The sequence below is a fragment of the Bufo bufo genome, chromosome 3, assembly GCF_905171765.1.
Source record: "Bufo bufo chromosome 3, aBufBuf1.1, whole genome shotgun sequence".
In the NCBI taxonomy this organism is placed as follows: Eukaryota; Metazoa; Chordata; class Amphibia; order Anura; family Bufonidae; genus Bufo; species Bufo bufo.
In genome coordinates, this window is record NC_053391.1 from 298,674,823 (window position 1) to 298,685,014 (window position 10,192).

Sequence of the window (10,192 nt, forward strand, 5' to 3'; positions counted from 1 at the left end):
GTTACAGGGATTAAACTGATAGGAATAGTACTACTTAACACACCACTCATATCTGGTGGCACAGTACATTGCAAGGCGTACGCGCAGTGCCCCAAATTGGAAGTAAGAGGACCGACCAAGCATCTTTTTCCATCTCCCGGTTCCTAAAATCTATTCCATACACGTCCCCTGATATGGGACGTAACAGGGATTAAACTGATAGGAATAGTACTACTTAAACACACCACTCATATCTGGTGGCACAGTACATTGCAAGGCGTACGCGCAGTGCCCCAAATTGGAAGTAAGAGGACCGACCAAGCATCTTTTTCCATCTCCCGGTTCCAAAAATCTATTCCATACACCGGCCCCTGATAGGGGACAAAACAGAGATTAAACTGTTAAGAACAGATTTTTTTTAATTTAAAAAAAAGAGGACAGCCTCTGCGGAGCTGGGCATTTTTTGGCCGCGTTAATGAACGCTCATGCACAATGGCTGTAGGCTCATGCGTCCTTTTGCGGAGGTGACAAACCTGGTCAGTCAAACCCAAGGCAACATCATCGACCTCATCCCATATGCTATTTTTCTAGGGCGTGCCCTGCGAAGAGTGCTGGATCAGGCCGTAGATGAGCATGAAGAGGAAGAGTTGTGGTCACCATCACCACCAGAAGCAGCCTTGTCGTCGTCAATTGCTGGACCTGCGACATTGCAGAGAGAGGAGTCTGAAGAAGAGGAGTCAGAGGAGGAAGGTGGCTTTGAGGAGGTGGAAGACCAACCACAGCAGGCTTCCCAGGGGGCTTGTTGTCACCTTTCAGGGACCCTTGGTGTTGTACGTGGCTGGGTGGAGGAAGAGACCTTCAATGACGTCAGTGAGGACAAGGAACGGGACATGGCTAGCTTGGTATCCAACCTTGTGGAAATGGGGAGTTTGCAGTTGTGCAAATCGACTGTTTGCGGTTGTTTGCAGTGTGTTAAACGGGGAGTTTGGTCTGTCACTGTGAAGCGGGCGTAACCCTTACACTACCTGATACAATTTATGAATGTTAGGTGATTTATGTCCTTTATGGATTAAAACCCAACTCTGCGTCAACTACGTAATTTTCCATGGGAGTTTTGCCATGGATCCCCCTCCGGCATTCCACAGTCCAGGTGCTAGTCCACTTGAAACAACTTTTTCATCACTATTGTGGCCAGAAAGAGTCCCTGTGGGTTTCAAAATTCGCCTGCCTATTGAAGTCTATGGCCGTTCGCCCGTTCGCGAACATTTGCGGAAATTCGCGTTCGCCGTTCGCGAACGGAAAATTTTATGTTCGCAACATCTCTAATGGCCATTTCCAATGAATCGGGATACTCATGAAAAGCAAGGGCATCTTTCAACCTCTCAGATAGCCCCTGACAAAACTGACTCCGGAGTGCAGGATCATTCCACCCCGAGTCAGTTGCCCATCTTCTAAATTCTTCATAATACGACTCTGCAGTACGTTCTCCCTGTAACAAGATTCAGCCATAGAGACCCGGTCTGGGTCATCATAAATCAAGCCTAAGGCTCTAAAAAATTCATCCACCGACTAGAGGGATGGTGAACCATTTGGCAGAGAAAAAGCCCAGGACTGTGCGTCCCCTTTGAGCACAGATATATTGATCCCCACTCTTTGATTCTCGTCACCATATGACATCGGCCGCAGACGAAAATACAACCTGCAGGACTCCCTGAACCAAATAAAGTCATCACCACCCCCTGAGAACCTATCAGGGAGAGAGACTTTTTGGCTCTAAGCGGACCTGATTTCCTCCAACGGCGCCAAACACCAGAGCATTCTGACACTGTGCAACAGAACTGCTGAGATCAGCAACCTCCAGCGATAATCCCTGCATGCGATCAACCAAGGCATTCATAGCCTCCATTTTGCAAACAGCAATGTAAATGACATTTTTTTCTTTAGGGGGGTTATAATGTCACGACAGGTAGGTAAGCGGGGAAATAACCAAACACGGGAAAACAAACAGAACAAACGACTAGGCCCAAAACCTAGGGAGAAAAGGGTCACCTCCTAGCGATCCCTAAAAGCTTTCCCTAAACTGCTGTGCCATGTGCATACCCTAAGGGTGGATATGCACATGCCCTCGTGCCTAAAACCTAAACACCCTGGGCAAACCCTAAGCAGCAGGGAAAAGGGAAGAGGCTACCTGCTTCTTCAAACCAGGAGGAAGCAAGTGTCTCCCTAGAAGTCTAGACAAAACACACAAAGGGAAATGAAGGAGAGGACTTATCTTGAGCAGACAATCCACCACAAATCAAGAGCTCCCAGGAAAGAACTATAACCTGCACAGACCACTGGGGGGGAAGGAGGGATAAATAGCCTCACTAACAATGAAACCCAGTACACCTGAGGGAAGGTGGATCCAGCTCAAACCCAAATCAAAACAAACCAAGAAGTCAAAAATGTGCAGCCAGTCTGTCAGATCTCCGCGCATTTACAGGGCAAGGCGTGACAAGTACACACCTCAGCTGCTGCAGAACTTCCTAATACACACCTCAGCCACTACAGAACCTCATAACATACACCTCAGCTCCTGCAGAACCTCATAACATACACCTCAGCTGCTGCAGAATTTCATAATTCACACCTCAGCTGCTGAAAAACCTCCTATTACACACCTCAGCTACTGCAGAACCTCCTAATACACACCATAGCTGCTGAAGAACCTCCTAATACACACCTCAGCTGATGCAGAACTTCCTAATACACACCTTAGCCACTACAGAACATCATAGTATACACCTCAGCTGCTGCAGAACCTCCTAATACACACCACAGCTGCTGAAGAACTTTATAAAACACACCTCAGCTTCTGCAGAACCTTATAATACACACCTCAGCTGCTGCAGAACCTCATAATCTGATGCTAGAGAACATAAAAGGCTTTGACCACATCTGTGTTGGCGCCTCATTCGCAGATCAGGTCATAAATTCTGGACACAATTTTATAGCCTGGCAGATGGAAACCCGTCAGATGTCATCATAGTCAGCTGGATCCGTCGGTTTTTGTTGTCCATGTTGTGCCAGATCTGTAACTGCAGTGATTTACATTGATTTGTTCCTACGACTGAGAAGAACAGAGAACGTCAGCAGCACAGATGTGAACAAAGCCTAATACACACCTCAGCAGCTGCAGAACATTATAATAGTGACAAGGGAACTATAAGTCTCATCATCACCAGATTGTTATTATTGGAAATTAGGGAGGAACACAGGAAGAGGTAAAATGGAGAGAACTACAACTCCAATCATGTCCAGGCTGTTATTATCGGATACAAGTAGATATTACACAGAGAGAGTTTAAGTTTTCCGTTCTTCTGAACAGAAAAGTAAAGAAAAAACAGATCCTGTATTTCAAGCATCAGTTTTGCACATTTGCCATCCATTTAAGCCATTTCTGTCGGAGCTCCGTTATTTTAGACGGAAAAAAGTCCTGCACACAAATCAGAAAACTAAACGGTGATGTGAACCCAGCCTAAGAAGAGAGCACTACAACTTCCAGCATGTCCAGATTATTATAGGACATCATCTAGTTGTACTAGGTGAGAGCTTTAAAAAGAAATAACTATAACCTCCAGTATGGCCAGACTAAGGCCTCATGCACACGACCGTATTTTTTTGCGGTCCCCAAAAACGGGTTCCGTTTTTCCATGATCCGTGACCGTTTTTTCATCCGTGGGTCTTCCTTGATTTTTGGAGGATCCACGGACATGAAAAAAAAGTCGTTTTGGTGTCCGCCTGGCCGTGCGGAGCCAAACGGATCCGTCCTGAATTACAATGCAAGTCAATGGGGACGAATCCGTTTGACGTTGACACAATATGGTGCAATTTCAAACGGATCCGTCCCCCATTGACTTTCAATGTAAAGTCAGGAGTTAATATACCATCGGATCAGAGTTTTCTCCAATCCGATGGTATATTTTAACTTGAAGCGTCCCCATCACCATGGGAACGCCTCTACGTTAGAATATACTGTCGGATATGCGTTAGATCTGAAACTCAAATCCGACAGTATATTCTAACACAGAGGCGTTCCCATGGTGATGGGGACGCTTCAGGTTAGAATACACTAAAAGAACTGTGTACATGACTGCCCCCTGCTGCCTGGCAGGTGCTGCCAGGCAGCAGGGGGCAGCCCCCCCCTGTAGTTAACACATTGGTGGCCAGTGCGGCTGCCCCCCCCTCCCCTGTAGTTAACGCATTGGTGGCCAGTGGGCCCCCCTCCCTCCCCTGTAGTTAACTCGTTGGTGGCTAGTGGGCCCCCCCCTCCCTCCCCTGTAGTTAACTCTTTGGTAGCCAGTGGGCCCCCCCCTCCCTCCCCTGTAGTTAACTCGTTGGTGGCCAGTGGGCCCTCTCCCCTCCCTCCCCCTCCTAATTAAAATCTCCCCCCCTATCATTGGTGGCAGCGGAGAGTACCGATCGGAGTCCCAGTTTAATCGCTGGGGCTCCGATCGGTAACCATGGCAACCAGGACGCTACTGCAGTCCCGGTTGCCATGGTTACTTAGCAATTTGTAAAAGCATTATACTTACCTGCGAGCTGCGATGTCTGCGTCCGGCCGGGAGCTCCTCCTACTGGTAAGTGACAGGTCTGTGCGGCGCATTGCTTAATGACCTGTCACTTACCAGTAGGAGGAGCTCCTGGCTGGACGCAGACATCGCAGCTCGCAGGTAAGTATAATGCTTCTACAAATTGCTTAGTAACCATGGCAACCGGGACTGCAGTAGCCTCCTGGTTGCCATGGTTACCGATCGGAGCCCCAGCGATTAAACTGGGACTCCGATCGGTACTCTCCGCTGCCACCAATGATAGGGGGGGAGATTTTAATTAGGAGGGGGAGGGAGGGGAGAGGGCCCACTGGCCACCAACGAGTTAACTACAGGGGAGGGGGGGCCCACTGGCCACCAACGAGTTAACTACAGGGGAGGGAGGGCGGCCGGATGCACTGGCCACCAACGAGTTAACTACAGGGGAGGGAGGGGGGCCCACTGGCCACCAATAAGTTAACTACAGGGGAGGGAGGGGGGGGGCCGGCCGCACTGGCCACCAATGTGTTAACTACAGGGGGGGGGCTGCCCCCTGCTGCCTGGCAGCACCTGCCAGGCAGCAGGGGGCAGTCATGTACACAGTTCTTTTAGTATATTCTAACCTGAAGCGTCCCCATCACCATGGGGACGCCTCTGTGTTAGAATATACTGTCAGTTCTGAGTTTTCACGAAGTGAAAACTCAGCTATGAAAAAGCTTTTATGCAGACGGATCTTCAGATCCGTCTGTATAAAAAGTAACCTACGGCCACGGATCACGGACACGGATGCCAATCTTGTGTGCATCCGTGTTCTTTCACGGACCCATTGACTTGAAAGGGTCCGTGAACCATTGTCCGTCAAAAAAATAGGACAAGTCATATTTTTTTGACGGACAGGATACACGGATCACGGTCTCGGCTGCAAAACGGTGCATTTTCCGATTTTTCCACGGACCCATTGAAAGTCAATGGGTCCGCGAAAAAAACGGAAAACGGCACAACGGCCACGGATGCACACAACGGTCGTGTGCATGAGGCTATATTATGGGGCATCAGTATACATTACAGAGAGGGGGTATAAGAGGAGAAAACTACAACTCCCAGCATTGCCAAACTGTACTAGGGCAAATATTGAAATTACATGGAGAGGGATACAATAGGACAGAAGAACTACAACTCCCAGTATTACCAGACTGTACTAGTGCATACATTTAAATTACATGAAGAATGATATAATAGGAAAGAACTACAACTCCCAGCTTTTCTAGGATGTTATGGGTTATCCCAGAACACCACTAACTTCCCCTCCAGGCACCACACAGAAGCTCTGCCCCCTCACAGGGATATGCCACAGGTCTTTCATCAGTCCTTTGCACTGGTCACATGATGATGACATCACCAAAGGTCCTTTAGACTTCTGCTGCTCTGCTATTCCTTGGCTTCCTGCACTGGTCACATGGTTGATGACATCACCAAAGGTCCTTCTCCACATCTTACATTCTCAGGTAGCCATACAAGCGTAATTAGTGCAGCTGCGTGGTCTGCCTCCATTGGAGGTACGCCACTGTCAGGAACAATACATGTCTTTTACGGCCCACTGGGTGAATGTGGTTCCTGCATAGCCACACCAGCAACTTGGCCAGATGACGCCGCTTCTGCCTCCACGTTCTCATGCCGTTGGTCCTGCAACAATGTCCGCTTCAGCCTCCTCATCTTCAACCGTGTCCTCAGTCTCCACTGCATGGACAATTCACAGTGCCTCTCCAGCATACCACATGTCCAGGGCACGGCGGTGTCACGCTGTTCTGCACCTCGTTTGCCTGAGGGAACTGAGTCACACAGGGGAGGAACTGCTCTGTGTCCTTCATCAAGAAATCGAATTTTGGCTTTCTCCACGACTACTCAAAATTGGAACCATGGTGACCAACAACAGGAAGAATATGGTGTCGGTGCTGTGTCAAGGAGGGCTGAGCCACGCACCCTGCATGGCACATGTGTTCAATCTGGTTATCAAACGGTACCTGAAGTCTTCCACCCATCTGCAAGGCACCCTAAAAATGGCCAGGAAATTTTGCATGTACTTCAGCAACTGGTACACCGCAAAGCACATGCTCTTTCAGCTGCAGAGCCAGAACGGCATCCCCCAACATAGGCTGATATGCGACGTTTCCACCCATTGGAATTTCACCCTCCATATGTTGGACCGACTATACGAACAGAGAAAGGCCATAAACACTTTCTTGATGATCCAAGCAGACAGGAGTACTCCCCTGTGTAACTTTGAAGTGAGCCAGTGGCAACTCATGCGTGACACCTGCTGTTTGCACAGGCCCTTTGAGGAGGCCACATTATTTGGCATTCGCCAGGACTACGGGATGAACAATGTCATTCCACTGCTTCATGTCCTGGAACAGATGCTGGTAAACCTGGCTGGTCAGGGGACTGGAGACGTGGTGCCTACATCTCACAGCCACATGAGCTCTGTGGGGGCTGAACTGGAGAAGGAAGAGGAGGAGGACATTGGAGAACAAGCAATGTGTAGTGAAATGGGTGGTTTTTCTACACAGGTGACAGGAGAAGAGGAGCAGGCAGAGGAACTACAGGGCAATGAGGAAGACAAGGCAGAGGACCCAGACACACTGTGGCAGTATGCAGTGGAGATGGAGGCAGGGAGTCCCTTCGAGTCACTTGCACAAATGGTCCGATGCATGATCACTTGCTTGAGTAGTGGCAGCCGAATTGTCCCCATTCGGCAGAGTGATCACTTCTGGCTCTCCACTTTGTTGGACCCTCGCTACCAGTCCAAAATGGGGGCCTTTTTTACACCCGCTAAGAGGGAGGACAAACTGAACTACTATAGAGACATCCTATGCAGTCAGTTGGCCGCTGCCTATATGCGCCATTGCCCATCCTCTCGCAGGTCTGACCGGGGGAGCCCTCTGCGCTCACGTTTCACTGCCATGGCTGCTGGGGAGGGGTGGGGTGGCAGGAGCAGTACCAGCTCCATCAACAGCAGCTGGACTCTAGAGTCGCTGATGAGCAGCTTTCTTCACCCGCAAAGTGAATAAACTACTCACCAGCAACTAGACATAGAGCAAAACCTGAACCAGCAGGTGGTGGCATATTTGGAGTGCACCCTGCCAGCTGTCATTAAAGATGTGCCGGACTACTGGGAGGCCAAACTGGATTTGTGGCCACCACTGGCCGAGTTTGACCTGGAAAAGCTGTCCTGCCCGGCCAGTAGTGTGGCTTCAGAGCAAGTGTTTAGTGCGACGGGGGCCATAGTTACCCCAAGAAGAACTCGCTTGTCCATCCAAAATCCCAAAATGTGGAGAGACTGACCTTTGTCAAAATAAATCAGGCGTGGATCAGCCAGGATTTCCACCCACCAATGCCTGATGCATCAGACTAGATCATCCATGGTGCCAACACTTTGAAAAAAGAGACCATTTTTTTTCTGGTTACCTGCCTCAGCTACTATTCTGATGCTGCCACCCATCTGATGCCACCCATCTAATGCCAAGTGCTCCTTATTTCACCCACCATCTTCAGCTGGTACTGGTATTGCCACTCACCTCCCCTCTCTGTCACTAGGTCGCTCTGTGGTCTCCTGATGCTGCTGCCACCTCCACACTATGTCACCTTGCCACTCTGTGGCCTCCTACTGCTGCCTCAACCTCCACACTGTCATTGTGCCACTCTGTGGCCTCCTGATGCTGCTGCTCCCACCTCCACACTGTCATTGTGCCTTCTGTGGCCTCCTGATGCTGCTGCCACCTCCACACTATGTCACTCTGCCACTCTGTGGTCTCCTCATGCTGCTGCCACCTCCACACTATGTCACCTTGCCACTCTGTGGTCTTCTGATGCTGCTTCCACCTCCACACTATGTCACCTTGCCACTCTGTGGTCTCCTGATGATGCTGCCGCCATCTCCACACTGTCATTGTGCCACTCTGTGGCCTCCTCCTGATGCTGCCGCCACCTCCACACTATCATTGTGCCACTCTGTGGCCTCCTCCTGATGCTGCCGCCACCTCCACATTGTCATTGGGCCAATCTGTGGTCTCCTCATGCTGCTTCCACCTCACCACTATGTCATAGAGACACTCTGTGAACTTCTCATGCTGTTCCCTTTTTCTCCACTTTATGACTAGGCCACTATTTTGCCTTTCCACCTGGCTGACATCTTCATTTATTTGACCCTTCTTCTGATCTGTCAGAAGGAAGGAATAATGAGACGCATAACGGATCCTGTCTGTGTAGCAGCTGTAAGGCCTGTATGGTCTGGTATGGTATGTAATGTATCAGAAGTGGCTTGTGATTTGGTAGCCAAAAGCAGGAGTGGGTACAAAATACAAAAGACTTGCAAATATTTTATTCACATGTCATCTTTGTTTTGCATCCACTCCTGTTTTTATTGGCATTAGCAATACTGATGGATTACTGACCAAATGCTGACCGAGTGAAGGCGGATGCTCAACAGATAGGATTCGTTTTTTGGGGCCTATTGTTCTGACGGATCAAAGGAAGGGCAAAATAATCAGTGACGTCAACACAAACTTACTGCTGACACCCTCTTCACTCTTTTGGGGGGCTCTACTTGTATAAGCGTTTAATCGAACAGGTTCTGTAGACATCAATGTGAAATCAGCTGACGACGGTGTAAAAGGAGTGCGCTTCTTCTTGGCGCTAACATTGACCTGTAAGGCTGAGTTCATTCCTGAGTTATTTGGTCAGTTTTGGCCCCATGACTGCCCAAATAAGTGAAGTGTGCAGTGAATTTAAGAGTGACGCCTGTTATCTGAATGTCATGCTGACTCACAGTATTATTTCACTAACAGCAGAGTAGTGAGCAGACTCCTTATGCATGTTACTGCAAGGCACATTGTTCTACACCACTATAAAGGCTCTCTGTAGCCAGGAAATTGACATTTTTCAACACGATTCGCCGCAAATAAATTCGGATTGAACCAAAAAAAATTTAAAGTTCGGTGAACTGGCTGAAACGAATGTTTGAAAAATTTGCTCATCTCTAGTAATTATATATCCATGTCCCCCTATGCTGTCATGGAGAAGTATACAAGTGAAACTCGAAATTTTTTTAATATCGTGCAAAAGTCCATTTATTTCAGTAATGCAAATTAAAAGGAATTACATTAATGCAGCTTAAAATTAGAATTTTGTGAAAAGGTTCAATATTCTAGGCTCAAAGTGTAGCACTCTAGTCAGCTAATTAATCCATACCCCCTAAGCAAAGGGTACCTCAAAATGGTGACTTTGGGGTTTCATAAGCTGTAAGGCTACTTTCACACTAGCGTTCGGGTGTCCGCTCGTGCGCACCGTTTGAAGGGGCTCACGAGCGGCCCCGAACGCATCCGTCTGGCCCCAATGCATTCTCAGTGGAGGCGGATCCACTGAGAATGCATCCGCCTGCCAGCGTTCAGCCTCCGCTCCGCTCAGTGAGCGGACACCTGAACGCTGCTTGCAGCGTTCGGGTGTCCGCCTGGCCGTGCGGAGGCGAGCGGATCCGTCCACACTTACAATGTAAGTCAATGGGGACGGATCCGCTTGAAGATGACACTATATGGCTCAATCTTCAAGCGGATCCGTTCCCCATTGACTTTCAATGTAAAGTCTGAACG

General features: G+C 48.9%; 1 pseudogene; it reads right to left on the minus strand.

Annotated features, from left to right (window-relative positions):
• Positions 1–239: 239 nt before the first annotated feature.
• Positions 240–417, minus strand: LOC120996722 (annotated as a pseudogene).
• Positions 418–10,192: the final 9,775 nt, after the last annotated feature.